Consider the following 26,190-nt stretch of genomic DNA (forward strand, 5'->3'; position numbering starts at 1 on the left):
CAGAGTTTGTAGATGCCTTTTGTCAAATTGAGAGTTTCTTTTTATTCCTAGTATTCTAGTATTTTATAAGGAATGAACCTCTTTGTTGCTGAGTTCTAAGTTTTTTTTTAATTTCTGATTGGACCCTTATCAGACTTGTGATTTGCAAATATGTCTTCCCATTCTGTGGCTTGTCTTTTCAAACTTTTGATAGTGTCCTTTGTTTTTTGCTTTTTTAAAAGAGTTGATTGATTTATTTTAAAGAAGAGAGGAGAGCAAGTGCAGGGGAGGGGCAGAGGGAGAGGGGAAGCAGGCTCCCCACTGAGCATGGAGCCTGACACAGGGCTCAATCTCAGGACCCTGAGATCATGACCTGAGCTGAAACCAAGAGTCCGATGCTTAACCAACTGAGACACCCAAGTGATAGTGTCCTCTGACACACGAAAGATTTTAGTTTTGATGAAATCCAATTTATATGCATATTCTTTTGTTCCCTGTGCTTTTAGTGTCATATTTCAGAAACCATTGCCAAATCCAAGGATTTGTTTTCTTCTAAAAGTTTTACAGTTTTATTTTTTACATTTAGGTCTTTAATCCATTTTGAGATAATTTTTTTATATAATGTGTGGTAAAGATCCAATTTTATTCTTTTATATGTGAATATCTAGTTGCCCCAACACCATTTGTTCAAGAGCCCTCTTTCCGCATTGAGTAATATTCTTGGCATCCTTGTGGAAAATCGACCATACATGTGAGGGTTTATTTCTGGATCCTCTTTTCTGCTGACTGACCTACACATCTATCCTCATGTCAGTACAACACTCTTTTGATTAATGTAGCTTTGTAGTAAGTTTTAAAATCTGAAGTGTGAGTCTCTGACATTGTTCCTTTCCAAGATGGCTTTGACTACTTGGGATCCCTTGCAAATCCATATGAATTTGAAGGTTGGTTTTACATTTCTGAAAAAAAAAAAAAGCCATTGAGATTTTGATAGGGATTGCATGGTATCTGTAGATCATTTTGAGGAAAATCGCCATCTTAACAATATTAAGTCTTCTGAAACATGAACATAGGGTGTCTTTTCATTTATTTAGGGCTTCTTTAGTTTTTTTCAGAAGTGTTTTGTAGTTTTCTGAGTAAAGTCCTTACCTCCCGGGTTAAATTTATTCTTAAGAATTTTATCCATGTTGAAGCTTTTGTAAATGGAATTGTTTCTTAATTTCCTTTCTGGATTGTTCATCGCTAGTGTATAGAAATACAATTAATTTTGGCATGTTGACCTCATAGCCTGTAAGTTTGCTAAATTCACTTTTTAAATTTTTATTATTTTTTTTTAATTTAAATTCAATCAATTGACATATAATGTACTATTTGTTTCCGAGGTACAGGTCTGTGATTCATCCATCTTATATAATACCCAGTGCTCATTACAATGCACACCCACCCCAATGTCCATCACCCAGTGGCCCCATCCCCCTACCCCCTCCCCTCCAGCAACCCTCAGTTTGTTTCCTAAGATTAAGAGTCTCTTATGGTTTGTCTCCCTCTCTGGTTTCATCTTGTTTCATTTTTTCCTCTCTTCCCCTATGATCCTCAGACTTGTTTCTGCCGCCTTGTTTCTGAAATTCCACATATCAGTGAGATCATATGATAATTGTCTTTCTCTGATTGACTTATTTCACTTAGCATAATACCCTCTAGTTCCATCCAAGTCGTTGCAAATGGCAAGATTTCATTTTTTTGGTGGCTGAGTAATATTACACTTCATACATACACCACATCTTCTTTATTATCTATTCATCTGTCGATGGACATCTGGATTCTTTCCATAGTTTGGCTATTGTGGACATTGCTGCTATAAACATTGGGGTGCATGTGCCCCTTCGGTTCACTACATTTGTATCTTTGGGGTAAATACTCAGTAGAGCAATTGCTGGGTCATAGGGTAGCTCTATTTTCAACTTTTTGAGGCACCTCCATACTGTTTCCCAGAGTGGCTGCACCAGCTTGCATTCCCACCAACAGTGTAGGAGGGTCCCCCTTTCTCCACATCCTCACCAACATCTGTCATTTCATGACCTGTTAATTTTAGCCATCTGACTGGTGTGAGGTGGTATCTCATTGTGGTTTTGATTTGTATTTCTCTGATGGCTAATGATGTTGAGCACATTTTCATGTCTGTTGGCCATGATGTCTTCTTTGCAGAAATGTTTGCTCATGTCTTCTGCCCATTTCTTGATTGGATTATTTGTTCTTTGGGTGTTGAGTTTGATAAATTCTTTTTAGATTATGGATACTAGCCCTTTATCTGATAAGACATTTGCAGATATCTTCTCCCATTCTGTCAGTTGTCTTTTGGTCTTGTTGACTGTTCCTTTGCTGTGCAAAAGCTTTTTATCTTGATGAAGTCCCAATAGTTCATTTTTGCCTTTGTTTCCCTTGCCTTTGGAGACGTGTCTAGCAAGAAGTTGCTGTGGCGGCCAAGGTTGACGAAGTTGCTGCCTGTGTTCTTCTCAAGGAGTTTGATGGATTCCTGCCTCACATTTAGGTCTTTCATCCATTTTGAGTTTATTTTTGTGTATGGTGTAATGAAATGGTCCAGTTTCATTCTTCTGCATGTGGCTGTCCAATTTTCCCAACACCATTTGTTGAAGAGACTGTCTATTTTTCATTGGATGTTCTTTCCTGCTTTGTTGAAGATTAGTTGACCATAGAATTGAGGGTCCATTTCTGGGTTCTTATTCTGTTCCATTGATCTATGTGTCTGTTTTTGTTCCAGTACCAGAGCTATAATTATCAAGACAGTACGGTACTGGCACAAAAGCAGACACATAGATCGCTGAATTCACTTATTAACTGTAACATTTTTTGGTAGATTCTTTAGGATCTCCTACATATATGGTCATGTAATCTGCAAAGACGGATAAATTTATTTCTACCTTTCCAATTTGGATGCATTTTATTTCTTTCTGTCACCCAGTTTTGTCTAACTAGAACTTCCAGTTTGTTAAAGTATGTGTTTTTTATCTTTGAGGATGTACACTAAGGTCAACCAAGCTAATGAATTTTTCATGCAAAGCTCTGTCAAGATTTTTTTATTGAAAAGAATATTCTATAATCAGCATATTAATATATAATGTGTGTGTTTAATAGATTTATAACTTTGATAAACTATCCCGGGGTTTCATAAAAAGGTTCTCTTATGATAGAATTAAGCAATTACTGAAAGTCTATAATCTTTCTTCCAGTTTTTGTTTGATAATTTGATGCCCCTCCCAAAATTGTGATAAATTTAGAGAAGAGCCTATCTTATTCATATTCATTCAGACTACTTGTCTACTTAGAATCTTCCTTCAGGGATAGCCTGAGGTGCAGGAAACCAATCTCCTTTATTTTTTTTAAGTAAGCTTTACACCCAATGTGGGGTTTGAACTCACAACTCTGAGATCAAGAGTCACATGCTCTACTGACTGAGCCAGCCAGATGCCCCCCAGTCTCCTTTTGAGATAAGGGGCAATTAAAGATTCCTGGAAGCTGACATTCAACTGTGAAGAAGACATATTTTTACTTGTGAAATTAATAACTAAATGCAGAATCATCAATTTTTCATGTATTTTTTAACTCTGTGTTGGAGGTGTGAATTGAATGTTCGCTGAAATGATCAGGCACTCTAGAGTTACTACTTGGGGAGGTGAGATGCTTCAGTTAAAGGAAAATCCCATGTTGAGGCCTACATTTTGGCTCACTACATGTTCATTTTGGGTGTTCTCCAAATTCTCACTTAAGATAGTTCAACTTTGGGGCACCTGGCTGGCTTGGTTGGAGGAGCGCGAGACTCTTGATCTCAGGGTTGTGAGTTTGAGCCCCATGTAGGGTGTAGAGGTGACTTAAAAATAAAATCTTTAAAAAAAATTAGGTCTACTTTTTTGACTCTATTCCTAGACTCACCCCCTCCCCCACCTCAGCCCCTCCTCTGTCTGGTTGAGCCTTCAGACCAAGAACAACAGAAAGTTGAGACAGTAATAGTCGAGGCACTGCTCTGAATGATGCAACCCAGATGAACAAATGAAGAGCGGTTGCGACAGCACAAAAAGGGGACAAAAAAACAGGCTTTTTGTTCACTTTTTTTTTTTTTTTGCAGAGTGGTGGAAGGCTTTAAAATAATTCATTTATGAAATGAATGGTCTTCCTCACAGAAGATCGTCCCATTCGTTCAAATCTTGTATGTTGAGGAGACACGCAGGAATAGGGAAAGATGAAAACCAGGGATTCAAAGCAAACCTGGGGGCACCTGGGGGGCTCAGTCGGTTGAGCGTCAGACTCTGTTTCAGCTCAGGTCACGATCTCAGGGACTGGAGATTGATTTGGGCATCATGCTCCCCTGCTTAGCAGGGAGTCCGCTTGAAGATTCTCTCCCTCCCCCCATCTCTCTCACACTCACACACTCTCTCTCTTAAAAAAAAAAATCTTAAAAAAAAAAAAGCAAACCTGCCTCCTAAAGTTTAACCAGCCCACTGGAATATTCTATAATTAGGCAATGCCCTCTAAGGTTAGGGTTGCGAGATATTACATGGGTCACACTTATACTAAACAATTATTTGTTGTTTATCTCAAATTCAAATTTAACCGGGTATCCTGTAGTTTTGTGGGGGTTGTTTGTTTGTTTTTGCTAACTCCGGCAACCCTGCTAAGGTGCTACTCCATCACACCTGTGGCATTTAAAATTTAGAGTCAGGTTTTATAATCGAACATTCTTTAGAGAATAAGGACTTTTTATACAGCTATGTGGAGAAAAAGTAATGTTTTTTTCCTTTGACTGTAAACAAAATTTGAAATCTAACTGTCCAAAGATTAGGACGGTAATAGTTTCACCTACAGAACTTGGAGTCTAAGTTCTATGCAGTTTCAATATCAATGTGCCAGTAAGTTCTAGGTTCATACATGTTTTAGCTATCCGTGGATTCTCAGCCTTCTCAATCAAGGCCTCATATCTATTGATACCAGGCTTTCTGTGTCAGTGAACTTGGGGGACAGGGGAAAATTCGAGGACCACTCCTTTGCTATTTGTCCTGGCTCAGTGAGCACAATGTGGGCTCTGTGTCGGCCTCATGCTTGCCGAGCAACAGAGAGTTAAAATCTTTTTCAATATTGCCACTCAAATTGCTGTTTACCATCTAAAGTACAGGGTACAGAGTGAGGAGAAAGGCCACAAGGGTCATTATGCTTTGGTGGCAAAAGACCTATCATTATTTTCATTCTATTCAGTGCCAACAAACCGTTTATTAAAGGACAAAGTTGGAAATTCTCCACTTCGCTCTTTTGGAGGACTGTTTTATTTTATTTCCATAACCTGAGGAAAAGAAAGAAGGCTTCACAGATGAAGCCCTGCAATTGTCAGGGTCTTCTGGTGTCCACAGGCTGCCCTCATCCAATGACACTATGCTCATTGTTGGGACAATTGAATTTCATTTTTTTCCTTACATTGACTTGAAATATTTCAAAATCTTGTTACTGAAGCTCAGCTGGCTTCGTGAGACTGAAATATTTGGTTAGTCACTGAGGGAAACGAATCACATTAGGTATTCAGCCTGGAGGAAACCCTCCCTTCCCTGAAGATACATTCTCTTTGTACCCGCACACAACATTCATCCCTTTATGCTGTGTAGCTCGGTGGCTTGTGGCTTGCCTTCCTTTCCCGACTCTGTGAGATCTCAGCAGGCTTTAATTTAATTAATTTAATTTAACTCATTTCATCCTCTCATCCAGAACTTCACATCGGATATCATAAGTTCTCAATAAATGTTTGTTAAATGAATGAATGTGGGAACTGTTTTTATGTTGTATAACTCCAGCACCGTCATACCCAGATGTGTGGGGCTTCCAAGCCAATATCTCAGAAAGGAGTTTCTTTCCTCTTCGCTAACTGAAAATAAGACTTCACAGCTCTATTATTAAGAGCTACTTGGATGCAGAGAGAAATAGAAGGGAGGTTTTGCAAGTTTCCCTGCTGACAAAGTCTAAAAAGTAAGTAGCGCTCAGCACAACTAGAGTAACTCCTTGGTCCCCTGCGGGTCAACACAGAGGTTTAGCTGAAGTGAGTATTGACCATAGCGCAGTGTGTTCTAGAGTCTAAAAACAGGTCTCTTGTCATACACTCAAAATCAAGTGGGGAAAGCTCTAGTCTGGTTGGGATATCATTCATCATTAGTCGGACGACTTTCGGTCGACGTGTTCTTACATATCTGTAGGAAGACTTGAGTGTAGCCAGAAGAGGATGACAAAACCTGAAGGGCTGCAATAAGTTACTCTGGAATAAGGGGGGGAGGAGATTTTCAAAAACCTGACATACAAAAGCAGGGTAGGGGAGCCTGGGTGGCTCAGTCGGTTAGGCATCTGCCTTCGGCTCAGGTCATAATCTCAGGGTCCTGGGATCTAGCCCGGCGTCAGGCTCCCTGCTCAGTGGGGAGTCTACTTCTTCCTCTGTGCTCTCCCAATCTCTCTCTCTCAAATAAATAAATAAAATCTTTAAAAAAAAAAAAAAGGCAGGAAAAATGATGCAAAATAAGCAAGTTTGAGAAGGGCCCAGGAAAAAATGTGGGAGGCTAGATGAAAGAGGTTACTCTGAGTAGAAGACCAGGAGAATATATTCAGTGTTCAAGAGGCTGAGGACAGAATTTTCCACCTCGAGAGAAGAGGTCCTAGACTCCAGAGGAAAAAGAACCTCACTTCCTTAGAAATCAAGGTGGGAAGGAGGGAGGAAACATGAAAGAGAAAGAGGAAGAGAAGGAAGAGCTGGATGATGTGAAGAAACCTGAAACCAGGAAGGAAGAAGACCCCATAGGATGAGGGCTATAGCAAGGAGTTGAGGTACCGTATTAGAAAATCAGATACGAATTACTGAAATTGAAAAAAAACAGTGGTTGAAATTTGATTAACCAACTGAAAAAGGACACTGCACACTTACCGTGTATCAGTCAATACCCTAGGTTCTTTTACTATTATATCTGATTGAGTCCTCAAATATCTATTCGAGTAGAAAAGTTTATCTTTCTTTTCCAAATGTAAAAGATGGTGGCTCATAGACATCCCATTCAAGTTCAAACAGTAAGAAATTGACAGGGAATTCCAATTCAGAAATAATTCAGGTGGTTCCCAACAGACTGAAGCCCATCCTCTTTCCACTAGACTTAATGAATGGAGTTTGCATCAGGCTGGTTCAAATAACTATGTGTATCTCTATCTACTGCTATATAGTCTATTTATTACCCGCTGAGATTTAATAACTCTGGAATGTATTAACTTTGCAATAAAGACAACTGAAATCCTATAGGGAAAAGAAGTCAAAAAGGAAATTAGATTGTTCAGGAGGCATACTTCCCATTTCCTGAGGTTGTCACAACAAAAAAAGTACATACTTCTTGGAATCCTTCCACCTTCCCTCAACCCCCATAGTGTCCAATCCATTAATTCTACAAACCTCTTAAGGGTGTGCCCTCACTTCATACCCTGACATGCTCCTAGTTCTAAATGGGGAAGGGGAGTGGTGAAGGAACTCGGGGGCTATTAATCACATCACTCAGTAAGACTGAGACCCTTGAAAGAGCCTGACAGCTTTGTTCCTTCCAATGTGGGTCAGCCAATAGTAGAGTAAAGCATAAAGGGATGAATGTTGTGCGCGTGGTACAAATGAAAGAGAATGTAACTTCAGAGAAGGGAGGGATTCCTTCAGCCTGAATAACTCATGTGATGCATTTCCCTCAGTGACTGACCAAATATTTCAGTCTCATGAAGCCAACTGAGCTCCAGTTGATGTCTCTGCCTCCTCCCTCGCCTACCCACCCCCCCCCAACTTCAAGTCCTTCCGGGAACAGGATTTCTTGACCCTGAGCTCTACATTTGTCAACACTGAGTCTCTGGTACCTGGTGCCACATCATCCGGATGCTGACCACCACCAGCACTTCCTCTGATTCTATCATTAACGACAAAACCTGTGAATTTTTGCAAAACACTGTAAAATTCATATTTCTCCTGGTCTTTACCATCTTGTGTACTTGGATACAAGTACTTCTTATCTTCATTTTATTTTTTTAAACCTTTTTTTAAAGATTTTATCTATTTATTTGAGACATGGAGAGAGAGAACACAAGCAGGGAGGAGGATCCGGGGGAGAAGGAGAAGCAGACTCCCCGCTGAGCAGGGAGCCTGATGTGGGGCTCGATCCCAGGACCCTGAGATCATGACCCCAGCCGAAGGCAGACACTTCACCGACTGAGCCACCAAAAACTTACCTTGTTTTATAGCTAAGAGGCCTGAAGAGTTGTGACTGGTCTGAGGACACAGGATATTAAGTGATTTTTCTGATGAACAGACCAGTGCTCTTTCACCAATGCCCTATTCATTGTGACTGTTCTTTCTGCCCATTGCCTCATCAGCTGGGTTGAGATCCATCTCTGAACTTAAGGTCTCACATGCTTGCATTTTGTTCTTTGTCTCCGTGGATCCACTTTTTTTTTTTTTAAGATTTTATTTATTTATTTGACAGAGATAGAGACAGCCAGCGAGAGAGGGAACACAAGCAGGGGGAGTGGGAGAGGAAGAAGCAGGCTCATAGTGGAGGAGCCTGATGTGGGGCTCGATCCCATAACGCCAGGGTCACGCCCTGAGCCGCAGGCAGACACCCAACCGCTGTGCCACCCAGGCGCCCCCATGGATCCACTTCTTAATGTTCCTTCTTAGCCCAGAGTTTCTCAAACTTTAGAGTGCACTAGAATCACCTGGGATGCTTGTTAAAATGCAGATTCTGAGACCTCAGACCCCAATGGATCTGATTTATTGTGTTTGGAGGGAGGACACAGGAATTTCCATTTTGAAAATGAATCAAAGTGATTATGATGCCCGGAGTCCAAAGATCACCCTTTAAGAAATGTGGCTGTAGGTTGTCTGAAATAAGATAATCCGCGAAGTGGAAATTGCCGGGGGATTCTTCATTTTGAGTGTTGTGTTGCCTTGAGTTACAGAGCCCTTACACAATGTGAAGTGAATAATGTGGAACATTCAATCAACACAGTTGTGCACTGCAATAAAATGTCAACATTTCAAGTCTTTTTTTTTGTTTGTTTTCAAAAGACTTCTCAAGAATCACTCTCTTCGCACACGGTCCTGTTTAAAAGGAGTTACATCTGCTCCTACTTTTGTAACTAACACTTCCAAGTTTGTGTATAAAATATTTAAAAAGAACAAAGAGCAGCAATAGCTATATTTGCAGTTGTGTAGAACAAATCCATTGCCTTCAAAATTATAAATCTGACCAATTAAAGCTAACCAAAAAATCTACTGAATAAGAATGGAATTTTTAAGCATATAAGCAATGGAAGAAACCACAAATGGAAAAATCAATAGATTTGGACTACACAAAAATGGAAAAAATTGAAGCTCAAAAGCCATTACTACATCAGAAAACCTAAAAGACCAGCCACAGGCTAGGAAAAGTATTTGCAACAGACACTAAAAAAGGATGATAGAGTTGAAATATTAAAAAGCTCACAAAAATCAAAATGGAAAATGGCTAAAGAACAGGAACAGAGAGAAATACACATGACACAAGTTCAAGAGCCTGGTGAATATATTTTTTAAATGTTCAATATTTTAAAATTCCAGTGATAAGGACATCTGGCTGGCTCAGCTGGTCAAGATCATGTGCCTCTTGATCTTGGGGTCACAAGTTCGAGCCTCATGTTGAGTGTAGAGCATACCTAAAATAAAATTAAAAGAAAATAAATTAAAAGAAAATAAAATACCAGTGATATATACCATTTTTGTCCATCAAATTAAGAACTCTTAAATGATTATTTGGGAGAGACTTCAGTGAAATGGACAGGCACATTCAAATACTGCTGGTGGGCAGGTAAATTGATACAAACTTTCTTTAAACAATTTAAAGATTTGGGGCACCTGGGTGGCTCAGTCAGTTGGGCATCCGCCTTTGGCTCGGGTCATGACCATGGAGTCCCAGGATTGAGCCCCGAATCAGGCTCCCTGCTCAGCAGGGAGTCTGCTTCTCCTTCTGCCCCTCTGCTCTCGTGCTCTCTCTCTTAAATAAAAAAATTTTTCAAAAATAAACAGTTTAAAAATCATTATCGTGGGTGTATTTTTATAAGTAAACTCTACCCCCAATGGGGGCCTCAAACTTATGACCCCAAGATCAAGAGGTGCATGCTCTGCCCACGGAGCCCACCAGGCACCCCTCATGAGTGTTTTTGGAAAAAAAAAAAATCACACTCTTGACCAAGTAAGTTCATTTGTAGGAGTCTAGTCTAATGAAACAATCAGAAATTCAGACAAAGATCAAGTACAGAATTATTTTTAAGATGGAAAAATTGGAATCATACTGAGTGTCCAACAATAAAAGGATTTTCTTTTTAATAAACAATGCATGGTATAGTCATGTGACAAGATGTTATCTAGCAATTTGAAATGTTTTCAAATACTTAATAGTACTTGAAAATGTTTCAGATGTAAGGACACTTCGAAAACCCAAGATGTAGCATTTTATATATAATAGAAGCCCGATAAAAATATGTTATACACACATTAGAAAACTGTAAATAAATACATCAAAATGCCAACAGCTGTTATCTCTAGGTGTTGAGATTTTTGTTCTCCTCTTAGTACTTTTCTGTACTATCAATTCTCCACAATGACCATATGTTCCTATTACAATCAGAAACTGCAACAAATGGTATTTCAAAAGTCCTTCTGAAAGCATAACATAAAGAAGGAAAAGTTGTCAACTTAATTAATTTATAGTTTGCAAGTGACAGAGAACACTCACCACTTGTTTCTGTAGCAGGCACTGGAATCCACTTATGGAATGCCAGCGACCCTATATTCTCAAGACAACTGCTTATCTGTCTCCCTAATTGAAAGATGGGGATACGGAGTAAAGACAACAGTCTCTGGGAACAGATGTCTGAAGGCCGATAAGACAAGTATCGGTATAAAGTAAAAGGAAAATTTTACTAACAATCCTTAGCCTAACTACGTTGTCATTTAGGACTCTGAGACTAAAACTTTTCTCCTTGTACTATTTGATACATCAATTGATCAACATAACACCATTAATATTTATGAGGGTTTTTTTTTTAACAGAAGAGGCTTTCCTTCAAGAATTTAAAATTGTAATCATAAGAGAAATGCCTTACTCCTTTCTTGATGACACATGCTAGGATACTTGACCACCCAATCAAAGACCAGCTTTGCATGAGACAGTACTAAGGAATCTTAGGCATCCATATTAATTTTGTATTGGTCACTGGTCAAGTTTGTATCAGTCAGCTTGACAGACTGCTAAGACAGAAAATTCTAGTATACTACTTGCTAGCTGAACCCACCTAGAACAAAACTTCTTCATGTGGAAATTAGCATGGAAAATGATCCCGTCTTGGTTGCTGGGCAAACAAAAAGGAAGTGGGGGTCACATTAGGTAATCTGGAAGGGAGATACCAAGATTTTTCTCCTAGCTCCATGGGAGGTCATGACTCTAGCATTCTCAAACTCAGAGCCAGCAATTAGACTTGATGAGGTTAATTCTCTATATTTAAAAAGACAAGTTCAAAACCGAGAGATTTCACAGGTTGATGCACTATCTCTAACTTATCACACCTCTGTCTAGGGCTAGACATGCCAACTAACACAAGAGAGAGTCACCATACACAATGTAATTTGAAAGCTATTTCAAAGATTATGCATCCAAATCTCCCCCTCCTCGCAAACAGGCTGTCATGAAGCCAGATATACCATTACTTGCCAGGACATTTGAATTTTAGCTGCACTGAGGCACTTGATTGGGAGGGAGAGCAAGGACTTAGCTACTGAAACATTAGCAAAAATGGGGCTCCTGGGTGGCTCAGTCGGTGAAGCGTCTGCCTTCGGCTCAGGACATGATCCCAGGGTCCTGGGACCAAGCCCCACATCGGGCTCCCTGCTCAGTGGAAAGCCTGCCTCTCCCTCTCCCTCTTCCCCTCCCCCTGCTGTGTGCTCTTTCTCTCTCTCCCTGTCAAATAAAATAAACAAAATCTTTAAAAACAACCACAAAAAAAGAAACATGAGCAGAAACATGAGCAGAGATGAGTTTACCTAAGTCTAAACCTATCCTTTGGTTCTTAGCAAAAGAAAGCAGAAACTGAGAACAAACATGGAAGGGCAGATATTGTAAGGATCCTGTGAAGTGGAAGGAGGAGAGTTACTCAAAGAATAGCAGGAAGAATCCTAAAGACAGAGTTTACCTACATGAATTCAACAGACATTTTTGCCAGGCACTGTGTCAGTACTGTAAATACAAGGAAAGAGGCCTTCCCTTAGATTTCATGCTCTAGTGGGGAAAACATGTGAATTAAAAAGTATAGTCAAGGGGAGCCTGGCTGGCTTGGTCGGTAGAGCATGAGACTCTTGATCTCGTGAGTTTGAGCCCCATGCTGGATGTAGAGATTACTTACCAAAAAAAAAAAAAAAGTATAGTCAAATCCTACATTCTAGAAAAGCTGTGGCAGACAACTCAGTCTCTTCATCTTTCAACAAACATTTAGTCGCTCTATTATGTACCTGGAACTCCATTAGCAAATAGAGACACAAAGCCCAATATGGCAAAATCATGGCCCTGAAGGAGCTCCTATACCTAGGAGGGGAAATAGACAAATTACCAATGGCAACACCATGCCCTGAGAGGTAGGTGTAAGACGCTATGGAAGTGCGAAGATAGAACCCTTTGGTCTGCCTGGAGGGGCTGGAGAAACCATCTCCAAAGACAGGTCATTTATGTGGGACTTGAAGAATGGTTAGGGATTTGCCACTTTACATAGGAACAGGACAGCAGAACTCACAGGGGACGGAGGGGAAATGAGAAGAGGTACTATCTACCGATACTACTGTATATGTTATATTAGATCTCTCATTCAAGAGCAATTATTTGAGCCCACGCTATATCCCAAGCACTGTGCTAAAGCACGAAATCTCTGAATTTTCATAAGAGGATACAAAGGCATGTGGAGACTAAGTGATTTTTCCAAAGCCGCACAGATAGTAAGAGGCAGATTCAAACCAAGTTCTAACTCCTAAACACACGTGTTTTCCATTCCACCCTCAAAACTGGATTGTATAGGTATATAGGCATATTTGGGAAATGATGAAATTTCCGGTTTGGCTAGAATATAAGGGAATGTGGGGAGGGGGTGGGAAGTGGCAGCAGAAAATTTGTGGAATGTTTCACTAATTTGCATGTTAAGGTTTACAAATCTGATCATTTGCATTCGATTTTAGAAAAGGAGAAATTGTTCCTTTTTTATGCCTTTCCAAGAAGGTCCTGGAACAGGTACAATAATAACTTTTTAAAGTTTTTAGAAACTTATGACCCCACAATGTCGAGAGGGAAGAAAATCCAAGAAGGAATTAAAATTGATTCTCAGTGCAACCATTTTTTCCTTGCAATTACTTTAAAATATCATGAATATTTATCACTCAGCTTTCCAGACCAATATGCCAGAACCCAAGCAATGGTAAGAGAACAGCAATCTGAAGTAAATATGGAGAAAAGTACCGAATAAAAATGGGAACCTTGACATTGCATCACCACTGTATTGTGTTAACGTAGTCGTGTGTTTACGTATCCCAAAAAACATTGCCAAGATCTGCATTTACCTTGGAAACTCCTTTCTCACAAAATTACAACTTTCATTAAACGATCTAAAAATAGGTTAAGTAGTGTTAAAAAAATAAAAGAAAATGGCAACAAAGATTGAGTGGCTGATAATACACTATATGTTAATTAATTGATTTAGATAATTTTTTTTAAAAAGATTGAGTTGGGGCGTCTGGGTGGCTCAGCCGGTAAGTGTCTGCCTTCAGCTCAGGGCGTGATCCGCTCAGCGGAAAGCCTCCTTCTCCCTCTCCCACTCCCCCTGCTTGTGTTCCCTCTCTCGCTGGCTGTCTCTCTCTCTGTCAAATAAATAAATAAAATCTTAAAAAAAAAAAAAAGATTGAGTTGCTGAGTAGTGCAAACCTATAGTCACGTCACGAGATTTGTGTTTTGCCTTCAGGGCAATAATTGAAACAACCGATCCTAGGCATCAGGGAAAAGAATTGTACCCAGCACTGAGGTTTAAGATGTTGGCTTTACGTTTGTGGACATTAAATGCTTAAGCATATCTTTCACTTCTGTGGAGCACCAAAGCATTATAATTAATTTAAGGGCTTTTAATTGGAATAACTGAAAACAGAAAATCAGCTCCGAGCACTGTGCTTTCGTTTTAGATAAGGTAATTGAAAAAAAAAAAACCCTACTAATGGTTATGCATTTCTTGAATTTATATAATATTTCATGTTTTCCTACACACCATACACATTATTATAAATTATGCCCCAATTTCCTTTTTAGAAACTGAATTTGTGTTTCTAAAATTTATAAAGTGCTATGAGACGTTTGGGGGAGATGATACTACTACCGATAAGCACTCAATTAGCCCGATTTTCTGACCTGACTTTGGAGGCTGAGCTGTTCCATCCTTCAGAGGATTTTCTTTTCTCCACACACACACAAAACTGGGTTGATATAAATATTATTGGCAGTATTGATTCATTTTTGAAAAATTTATATTTGATTCAAAATGGAAAATACGGCATAAGAAAGCCCTTAATGTTCTGAGTCATTTCTGGTAAAAAAGAATGATGTATATTACTATTTTAAATATCCCAAGACAAATTTTAAAGAAGAACACCTCCCGAACAAGCAGCTGTAGTCTCACACATCCATTCTGTGCATCTGGGGAGCTCCAACACATAATCATATGTTGCTGGCAGGTCGGAGAGGCTGGTATTCATTCATATTTGGGTTGAAAGGAAGTACTTCCCATTTTTTTGCAATCTGTTACCTATACCTCTCTCCTTGGGGTTTCCTGCTCTACTAAAGTTGTCCCTTCCAGTGATCCGATATGATGATGCCCTTTTAATGAGCAGTACCTGCTTCAATCAAGGTAAAAAAGAAATTGGGAAGAATGAAGCCAGAATCTCTTTCTCAGATTCAATGAAGACAAAGGGCTTCCTTGTCCTTTTACAGAAGAGAAAGAATTTTTGTATAGTCAACAATAAGGTAGGGAAGAGAAGAGAAAGAAGGAAGCAAACTAGATGAAGTCTTTCCATTGTGTGGCCGAATGACCTGACACGTGACCTCTTTGCAGACACTGACTTGCTCCTGATGATGTAAATCATTTCCTCCAGCTTCCCAAGGAATAATGCAGTTCCTTCCATGCCTCTTAAAATCAGGGTAATTAATTAGAAGACTCAAATCGCAGTCCAAATTCTCTCTCTGCTTAGTTACGATTCAGGTTTCCTTTGCCTTTTACCTGGCCTTCTTGTCAAGCGCTCATCTCAGATTAGGTCCTTAAAGCTTGGATTTTGCATCTCTTTGGTTGACAGAGTTCCTGGTCTTGGTCAGTCTTGGCCCTAGTTTTGCTCTGTAAGGTGCAAGGCTCTGGAGACGCTATTTGACTTCAGCCCCTACCCTCTCGTTGACTTCCCTGGTCCAGGAAACTAACAGCTGGAAGGGACTCCAGCCTGCTACATGGCACAAGTTAATGTCAATGCCTAGCGTATTTGCAAATCCACACTTAAAGTCGAATTACATAGAAAGAAAATTATAATCCTCAAAATGCCACCCTAGCTCTTCTGTCTGGGTTGCCGACATGTCATCCAGACTCAGGAAGACCCGGAATCATCGAGGCCACGGGAGCCACGGCCACTGCCCCGTGGGCAAGCACCAGAAGCACGCGGGAGGCCGGGGTGGTGCTGGCGGCCTGCATTACCCAGGATCAGCTTCCACAAACACCACCCAGGCTATTCTGGAAAAGTTGGTCGGAGGCATCATGACCACGTAAAGAGGAACCCGAGCTTCTGTCCAACTGTCAACCTTGATAAACTGCGGACCTTGGTCAGTCAGGGAGCAGACACGGGGAAATGCCGCCAAAAACAGGACTAGAGCAGCTCCTATCACTGACGTGGTGCGATCGGGCTACTGCAGAGTTTTGGGGAAGGGAAAGCTGCCCAAACAGCCTGTCATCGTGAAGGTCAAATTCTTCAGTAGGCGCGCTGAGGCGAAGATTAAGGGTGGCATGGGGGCGGGGGGTGCTGTGTCCTGGTAGCTTGAGGCCAAGTCAAGGTTGGCAGTGGGGCAGATGTTTAATGAACAGTTCCTGTGCTTTATTTCTTGCGATAAAGTAGTGAACGTTGCCTGTAAGACCCTATGGTTCTGATCACAGGCTGTAGAGATGGAATGCTCTCCTCCCCACTCCGGCACCCCACCCCGCTCCTGCATTACAAGCCAAATGACCTTGTGTAAAAGTCTTCTTCCTCCGTAAGCCTTAGCTTTCTCATCTGAAAATGGGGATAATAACATGTCCATTCATGGAATAGTTGTTAGCATTAAATGAGGCAATATACATCAAGTTACTAGTACAAGTCTCATCTGAAAACGGGGATAATAACTTGTCCATTCATGGAATAGTTATTAGCATTAAATGAGGCAATATGCATCAAGTTCCTAGTACAAGTCCCGCCACATTGAAGAGCTCAATAAGGGATCATTGTAGATGTTGTCATTTTTTTTTCCCCTCGGTGAAATTTTGTCATTGTGATTATATTCAAATTTGAAAGGTGAAAAGAAATGAGAGTAGAATATAACCATCTGTTTATTGCTTGGTGGTAAAGATTGTGAAGACCTAAGATTGTAATGATGGAAGGGTGCTAATTTCTATCTTAATCTGTTTCATATCTGCAGTTGTGAACAAACTCTTTTTTAAAAAAAAGATTTTATTTATTTATTTATTTGAGAGAGAGGGAGAGAGCGAGTGGGAGGATCAGAGGAAGAGGAACAAGCAGACTCCACACTGAGCACAGAGCCCGTCACAGGGCTCAATCCCATGACCCTGAGACCACAATCTGAGCGGAAATCAAGAGTTGGACACTCAACCGACTAAGCCACCCAGGCGCCCCATGAACTAACTTTTACTTAAATATCCCTTTAAGAACACAAATGCATCCAGATGCCAAATCCATATTGGAGCAAACACAGGAAGCTAGACAGGGGTCCATCAGCAAACGACAGCAGCCAACCCAATCTATTGCTGCTTGTTCTCATAAATAAAGTTTTATTGGCACACCACCATGCCCACTTGTTTATTTAGTGTTTGTGGCTCCTTTTGTACTACAACAGTAGAGTTGAGTAGTTGAAACAAAGACTGTAGGAACTGTATGCCAAAAATATTTACTATCTGGCTCTTTATAGATAATGAATGCTTGCTGACACCTGAGCTAGAATATTCCTTAACAGTCTGATCTCATTTCACATGATGTCCTTTCCAGAGGACTCCCAAATATTTCAAACGTTTTTAAAAGCTTAGTTAAGTTTAGTTAGTTGTGGGCCTACTCCATTCCATCCACTAAATGAGAGGTATCTTCCTATAATGTTGCCCAATGTATGAACAAGAATGCTTCTCTGAATGGACAGCTTGACATTCTGTTTACACCCTTGGCCGGGTGACCCTATGGCATTGATAAAGAAACAGTGAAAGCATTCTTGGTTCTGAATTATCAGAGATGCTTGTTGATTCAAAATGAAACTTCTGTGACACTTTCTAAGGAACCTCTTGGTTATTTAGACCAGATCTTCTAACTGCAATTCGTTACGAAAACCTTGGCATGATTTAAATCTTTAAACCAATACAGTCACGTAATTAAACTTTTCTAAAAGTATCAGAAAGAAATATATCATCTTTTGCTATCTGGATTCTGACTCTGGCTTATTGGATTTGTTTAAAATGTTTTTGCAACATTGAAATCTCTTTTGTGATATATCGAAGCACTTTGTCCTTCTTTCTATGACAGTGGCAAATAGGGCTCACACTTGATCAGGATGTAAAATCCTTTATATCCCAAAACCCTTTTGATTTCTGAGTGGAGTTTGTCTCTTGCAATACAGATCCTTACAATAAGTGTTTTCTGCCCTCACATGTCATATACTTATTAGTATGGTTTTCCTGTGTTTAAGCAGCGTAATTGTGTCAATCTCTTAATACCAGCTGTATTGAGATATAATTCACAATACCATTCAATTCACCTGCTTAAACAGTACAGATCAACAGTTTTTAGTATATTTACAGTTGTACAACCATTATCGCAATCTATTGTAGGACATTTTCATGAACCCAAGAAGGAACCCCATTAGCAGTAACTCCCCATTTTTCTCCATAGATGTCTCTATGGATGTTCCCTTCTTGTACATTTCATATAAATGGAATCACATAAATATGTGGTCTTTTGTGACTGGATTCTTTCATTTAGCATGTTCTCAAAGTTCATCCATCTTGCAACACTGTCGATCTCTTTTCAAAGTCACATTTTGCCTATTTAGTAGACACAGACTCAAATATTTATAGCATTTTAAAATCTGATTATATTCTCTCTCTCTCTCTCTCTCATACACACACACACAAGCACACGCACACGCGCACTCACACATACAGGCAGACACTCCTAAATTCACCAAAATCTAGCCTAACATTTGAGAATCAAACAACTAAACATAATAGGCTAGACATGACTTGTTTCTTTAGGAGCCTGATTGGTGGTGTGGAAAATTATGGATAATCCTTATGAATTTTGAAATATGCTCTACATTTTATTCTGAAAGGTCTCTAGTATATCTTTAACAGACCCTTCTCATAGGAAACCTTCAATATTTGAAATTATGTTCTGATGCAGGTTTAGGTTGAATATTTCATCTGAAAGAATGCTCTTATAACCCAGACACACAAAATAATGAAGTCAAGATAGGTATGTGAGCTAGTGCACCCACATACCTTGCCCTGTAATTTACAAGCATGCTCATTTCTCCTCCAAAACCAAAATGTGACATGTGCTAATTAGTTATGTAAACTTCACGGGAGGGACTAACATGGCGATGTCCAAAACAACTGTCAAAATTGCTGTAACCAAAAGCAAGACCTTCTGTAATTTGCAATTTTAATCATTGTAAAACAAGATTCAGAAGTCTGTTCTGACTCGAAAGGAAGTATAACAAATATTTTATCTTTGAAGGGTATTAAATAGATGAAATGTCAAGCCACCTTTTTTCCAACTGATGTTATCACTGGACCTTTTATAATAGGCAGATTCAAAGCTTTTGTTTTGCAGATGGGGAAGTGCAAGCCTGTAAAGGAAGCCCAATTCCAAAAACTCACCCAAAGCTGTCCTTTTGCTCTCCTCCTAGAAATGGAATGCCTTTCATTTCCATTGAGACTTATCAAGTCTTCTGCATCTTTTAAGGTCTAACTCACATCCCATTGCCCAAAAGATGCCTTTCTGACTGCTTCTGCCTCATCATTACCATTTTTTCCAGAATTCCTACAGCATCCCTTGTATATTCTATCTTGAGTTGTTGTCTCAGTATTTCATCTACGTTGGTTTTGCTATTGAATTATTCGACAATTAATTCCATGTGTGTTGAGACCATACTTTTTCCATGCTGCTTATAATATTTAATTCACTTTTTAAAGATGTATTTATCTGAGGCGGTAGGGGCAGAGGGAGAGAGAAACTTAAGCAGACTCTGTGCTGAACGTGGAACCCAATGTGCGGCTGGCGATCCCACGACCCTGAGATCACGATCTGAGCCAAAACCAAGAGTCAGATGCTTAACCGACTGCGCCACCCAGGTGCCCCATAATATTTAATTCAATACCAAGAACATAATAGACACTTAAAAGAATATTGCCCATTAATGATATATTTGACAGGAAACCTGACGGTAACAGTTTAATTCTGAGCATTTCCGGTGATGGATCGTGACCTTCATTGGATCTACATAATAGAAGGTTAATGTCGATCAAATATATCCTAATCCGAGTAAAGACATTTCATTTGACTTTTTTGGTCTTTTGTTCTTCTTTTTAACAAGTGAAAATGTGAAAACACTCTTGGACATGTCACAATAATTTCTTTATGAAAATGTGCTTATAAGATAATTGCCAGGTTTTAACAGACATTCAGATTGATAGTAACTGCTGAGACTTGAGAAATATTTGAAAATGCCTATCCAAGGAATTAACATTCATGTGTTATACATGCATAAATTTTGAGTTGGAAACATGAAAACCACCTTCACTTAGTAAGCAATGTAAATAATTTGCAATTATTACATTCTGGGTAAAAAATTTTAAGAAGTTGCCCGGTCTACCAAGATCACTGCCATGCCTAATATGTCAGGGTAAGAGAAATCTTTAAATTCACAATTAAAAAAATTATATGTCACTATTTGCTATGGATATTATCATATAAGCTGTATTTTTAACCAGATATAACATGTTGAATAAAAAGAGGAATCAAGGATCAATCCAAGAACCTAAAATATCAAAACATGGAATAGAATTATCATACTAAAACATAAGATGAAAGCAAAACATACTGGCTCCTGGAAATGAACTGATAAATCAAGAAGCAATTAATTAAGATAGATTGGTACACAATTACACATTTAGACAGAAAACAATTACGAACTAGAAGAAATTTTTGTATTGAACTGACCAAGATTCTTGATTTCTTCTATTCTATAATGGTTGTGTAGCAAAATCACATTTTAATAGAAAGGAGGCTTAAAAAAATGGGTAAAAGGGAAACAGAGAATTTACCCTAAGAAATTGTCAGGTAAAAACTCAGAATATGTGCCCGTAATAAATTGTGAACTGCACTGGGGAGAGCGTTGGGCAGAGATATAGAAAGCAGAGCAAAGGAAAGGAGATGCTTGTGGAAAGGAGGAAAGAAAGGTACATTGGACAGAGATAAAACCTACGGATGAGACCAGAGCCTCGTCTGACATCAAAAAACATAGGAAAAAGAAATGGTTTTCAGAAGTTTGTGATATTGATTTGAAGCTATTTATTACAAAGGCCTGTGGGATTGAAAACTAGAGATGGAAGGAAAGGGTGAAAACGTCTAGGTTGTTGAGTCACAGGATCTGTGAGAGACCTACATATATAGACTTTTTGTTTTGTTTTTAGTTTTACAAGAATAGAACCATAAAATAACCATTAGTTCAACCAACATTTACTGAACTGCCACACGCCAGGCTGCTGTGCAAGGTGCTCTAAGATGAATTAGAGCCTCTGTCCTGACTATGAGCAGCTGGAAGGGATGCTGGAGGTCGTCTATGCAGGCCTTTTTTACAAAGATAGAAAAACGACCAATGTGGGGTTCATCTGTGAATGATCCTGTATGAGTTAAATCGATGGTGTTCAAGATCAGAAAGAAATGCAGTTTGAATAAAGCTTTGAGTCTGAGGCCCCCTTCTTAGAGAAAATGCTCACCTTTGAAGAGGCCTATTAGATTTGGGGCAACACAAAGGTAGCTTAGTTACATCAAAATGCCTGTTTTAACAATATTCATTAAAATGCAGCTCTCACAGGACGCCTGGGTGACTCAGTGGGTTCAGCGTCTGCCTTCCCCTCAGGTCATGATCCCGGAGTCCTGAGATCGAGCCCTGCTCAGTGGGGAGCCTGCTTCTCCTCCCTCCGTCATTCCTCCACTTGTGCTCTCTGGCTGGCTTGCTCTCTGTCAAATAAATAAATAAAATCTTTAAAAAAAACAAAATGCAGTTCTACCTGGATTATACGGTTGAGCTTGTTACATAGGAATCTCAACTAGCATCCAAATACATGCTTCCGTGTTTAAAGCATCTTTTTTCTGTGGAGGCCATGAGTAGTGCCCCCTTTGGGCACCCGGAAGCTTTGAAACTATAGACCACTGCACTTCCATTAAAGTGACGTTCTCCACAACAAACTCTTGGCTGAATTATGACATCTGCAGTTGTTAGTGGTGAACAAAGACTTTTATTAACGTTTCCACGGAAGCTTTTCTGATTGAGAAACAAGAAAGCAAAAATAGCACATGCATAGGAATCTTAATATTTTGATTTACTCTAAATTCCAAAACTTGAAAAATAAACTAAAGTAGAAAATTAAGTAACTGAGACAAATATATCCATCCTCGAAAACTTACCTTGCCGAGTTCCTTCAGGAAATTGCTAAGTCTGTCCATTTAAGTCTAAAAGCAGGGGAAGCTTTTCTGTGGTGACTTACAAACAAAAGGTAGAAGTACCATATTTAGTGCGTCTAGAAATTCTGTGCAAAGAATTCCAGAAACCATACCGAACCTCGGGACAATTACTAGAAGCCAGAAATCTCATTCTGGAGCCTATTGTAAACGTGTGTGGCAATGCAGGCTGCGCCATCAGGCTAACGGCAAGGTGTTGAAATAAGTATTTTTGTGGCGACCCCAACCTGACCGGGTATGAAATCTCTCATAACAGAAATGTAATGTTTCTGAAAGCACGATTGCCCTCTCATTTCTTTTTCACCTTCCTGTGCCTTTCATAAGTCCTTCTGGTTGGTTAATCATTAATAAATATTTAACGAGGCTTTTTTTCCCAGTGCCAAATCCTTCTCTGCTTATCTAGCTTTTAGGCAGTCTATGGACTCCCCTACACCTTCCCATTTAAGAAGTCCTGGAACTCACTGCAGGTTAATTTCTCTAAGGAAATTCATAATAGCAGATCAAGTGGGGGGTCTCTTTACAAGAGCATTCAATTTTTCAGGCCACTCTTAATTTAGCATTTTCCCCAAAATGCATGGAAAATGGGATGTATTTGAACCAATTTTAAATTTGTAAAAAAAAAAATTCAAGTACACATTTTTTGAACCAAATGGTTACAACTGGAACGGGAAAGGGCTTAGACTTTCTCTTGGACAGCTGTCCCGCAAGCCAATCACTTGATCTGACCCTGGAGAATCCCTCCAACTCTGGCCCTCCGAGCTGATTTTGGACCTGGAGTGAGCCAAAGGATTGGAATGCAGATACGGAGGGGAAACCTCCCCGTGTATTAATGCAAGAAGCCAGCTATGACAGGGAGGCAATCTCATGGGCCAAGAAAAAGAAAAGGTATTCCGGGAAGCAGGAGCACGTCTCCCAAGTTTTCTCTGGTGGAAGGAGATTCATGAGAATTGACATCCGTTTCCAAACGAGTGGAACGACGTTACTCCCACCATTCCTTCCCACCTCGACCTCTCACCCCTTTCCGCATGGACAACCCTAACTGACAGGTGATTTTGGTCAACAATTTACTCGGCACGAAACCAAAGACCTGAGAACCCCGTCCTGCCCATATTCTGCTCCCTAGACCTCATAAGGGAAAAGGGAAGATTGCTAAGGTCTCACACCTGGGCTGATCCGCGCTTTTACTACTAGTAAATGTCCCTTCTTGAGCCGAGATTCTCTTCACCATTCAGGGGAGAAATTGTACCCTCGGACTTAAAAAGGGGCTTGGTGATTTTCAAACTCCCATTCTCAACATTCCTATCTTTTCATTTATTCCACTTTTTTTTTTTTTTTTTGCATATGACTCTGAACCAGGCACTGTGGACTTCTAATACCTTCTCCTTTTTTAGCGAGGGTAAGGGAGAAACAGGCGCGAGGGACGCGTCTCCGCTCCTTGCCGCAGAGTTAGAGTCCCCATCCCTCCAGGGTGCCCATCCCGATGATTCTTCTCCCGGTTCCCCACCCAGTTGATGTGACAGGCTCGTGGCCCAATCCCCTTTCAGGTTCCCAGGCCGACTGTTAGCACCACCCGAGCCAATGACGGCGGCCGAGGGGCGGAGGGGGCAGGCGGGAGGGAGGGAGCGCTGGCTTTAGAAGCACTGCCGCAAAGATTCCAAGAGGCAGAAGTTGTTTGAGTGCGTCGGTCGGAGGCTGTTGGGCCAGATCCGGGACTCTGCGACTTTATGTAAGTGCTTTGTGGGCACGCCAGGGCACGACGGGAGCGGGTTCCCGGGGCGTGGGCAGGCGTGGGTCCAGCCGGGAGCATCTCCGGCAACCTCAGCTGGAACGTGCCCCGCGCGCAGGGACGCGGGGCGGAGAGGGGGCTGCAGAAATTTCGGTCCTGGACCTTGGGCGCCAAAGCGGGTCGTTCGCATCCAGGATGGGTGGGAGTGACAGAGTTCCCCACGACCACCCGCCGCCAACACGTTTTCGGCTCTTAACGACCGGGATGGTGCTTTCTCTCTAGTTGCTCGGAACTTGTTGCTTACCTGGGGCTGCAGTCCTTGACGCCAACCCCTGTCCTTCTCCCCTTCCGTGGCGGCGGCCCCGAAGTGGAAACCGAGCGCCTAACTTCCCTCTGTCGTCCTTCCCCAGCTACTGCCAGCCCCCGGCCCCCCGCCCTCTCCCGCCCCGGACTCAGGAAATCCCGGAGCGGACAGCCCGCGACGCCTCCGGCCCCCGCTCGCCCGCCTCGGGTGACCTCGCGGGCTCACTCCAGTTCCGGGGCTCTGAGCGGCTGCCTTGGCCCAGGGAAGGAACCGGGCTCCGGCTGCCTGCCTCCCACTTGCTTCCCTGGCCATTAGGGAGAGCGCCGCGATCGCACCGCGTCTCCCTATGAGTAAGCACTTTTTTCCTTTCAGTAGCACAGCATCTCGGGGCCATCGGGGCAGAACCTTTCGGTTCCCCATCTGCTCGGACCCCTCTGTCCGCTCCCGGCTCGGCTCCTCTGGCTCTGCAGCCCGGAGCGCGCGGTCCGGGCCGTGGCAGCCCAGAACCTCTCGGGGCTCCTGGGGAGGGAGAGCGGCAGGGGCAATGGGAAGGGGGTGATCTCCCCTCCCCCCGCCCCCCAGCTGCACTTGCCGCTGTTTACTTTCCTCCACCCGCAGTACTTAAGCGCTCTAATAAGAGGCCGGGGGACGCTGACCACCCCCGCCCTGGCTTCTTGCCAGTCCCAAAGTTGCCGCCGCTGCTGCTACCGCTCTAGCGCGCCGGCGGCTCCAACGGCTGGCTCCAGGACAGCAGATGATCCCGGGCTGGGAGATGGCGCGGGGTTAATGCTATCTGACACTTGCCCGACGCGATGCTTCTTGCTCCTCACCCGATCTGCACACCATCCCTAGGGGTGCAGGTTGAGCTTAGAACTGTGTTGGAGAGCCTCTCCATTTAGGATCCGACGGACGGGATGCTGGGGGTGCCCGGCCTGGTACGAGGGAGGGGGTGGGGTGGGGAAGAGAGCCTGGCTGGCCGCACTGTAGGTAGCAAAAACAAAGTGAAATGACAAACTCCTGAGAGGTAAGCACTTGCGCCACTTTACTGATGTCACAATGTGTTTGGGAGCCTCGACTTGATCCTGCAGATGCGGTTTACAGTGAATTCCAGCGAAGTGGCCGAAGCCCCACACTTGCTGATTGGCATCACGTGCCCCAAGTCTCTGATGCCCCTAGGGTAATGGTCACATGACTTTTGCCTTGAAAACTGGAATGTAATGGCTGAAGCCCATTTTCCAAAAACTACCACGACAAAAAAAAGGAGAGGGGGAGTGTGAACTAGCCTCTACTCCAGGGAATTCTGCTTGCATTTGGAGGAGGGCAACAGAAAGGGAATTTGATGCTCCGATTTTATCCAAAATAAAAGCGGGAGCTGTCTTTAAAATTAGGGCTTAAAATAGTTTGTGCCGGGAAATATATCTCCCCGGTGGCTTTCCTAAATTTAAAAAATATGTTACTAATTATTTTCTAGGAAAATCGTCCTTTAATTCACACCCACTTCATCCCTAGATGATAGTTTTGAAGCCATATTCCGTAAGATGGTGTTTAAAAAAATTAGAATTTACCCATATTCCTGGTTCTGGCCTATATTCTAATTGAACTGTTCTCTTTATTAGGCATCTCCTTGAAGGTGGTGGATCATTTCTTGACTAAAATTAACTACCAGTTTTTTGTGGTTTGGAATTAACTGGATCAGAAATCAGGCACAAAAACAGTAGATTCTTAATCTGATAAATCGAGCTGGTTGGGTTTTTTGCCTGTTAATTTCTCTTTATTAGGCATCTCCTTGAAGGTGGTGGATCATTTCTTGACTAAAATTAACTACCAGTTTTTTGTGGTTTGGAATTAACTGGATCAGAAATCAGGCACAAAAACAGTAGATTCTTAATCTGATAAATCGAGCTGGTTGGGTTTTTTGCCTGTTAATATCTTGATGGAATAATGAGAGGCCCCTGAGCAGCTGCCATGATGACCAACACTCACCCATGTGGCCCAAGTTAAGATTGCTGTTGGGAACACGCGGCAGTTCTG

At 41.4% G+C, this 26,190-nt stretch overlaps 1 protein-coding gene and 1 pseudogene across 2 annotated transcripts in view; both read left to right on the plus strand.

Annotated features, from left to right (window-relative positions):
• The first annotated feature begins 15,711 nt into the window (after window positions 1–15,711).
• On the plus strand, window positions 15,712–24,474 carry LOC100475925 (annotated as a pseudogene).
• The window catches only part of PLS3 (plastin 3), an 80,328-nt gene continuing 77,876 nt past the window's right edge, over window positions 23,739–26,190 (plus strand). The window contains exon 1 of one of the 2 annotated variants that reach the window (XM_011216839.3): window positions 23,739–23,855. The gene's annotated coding sequence lies outside the window, so the exon portion shown is untranslated. Of the gene's footprint in view, window positions 23,856–24,389; window positions 24,510–26,190 lie in introns of those variants that run through there. The other variant, XM_034649221.1, reaches the window with a different exon arrangement.

The sequence above is a fragment of the Ailuropoda melanoleuca genome, chromosome X (genome assembly GCF_002007445.2).
Source record: "Ailuropoda melanoleuca isolate Jingjing chromosome X, ASM200744v2, whole genome shotgun sequence".
Classification (NCBI taxonomy): domain Eukaryota; kingdom Metazoa; phylum Chordata; class Mammalia; order Carnivora; family Ursidae; genus Ailuropoda; species Ailuropoda melanoleuca.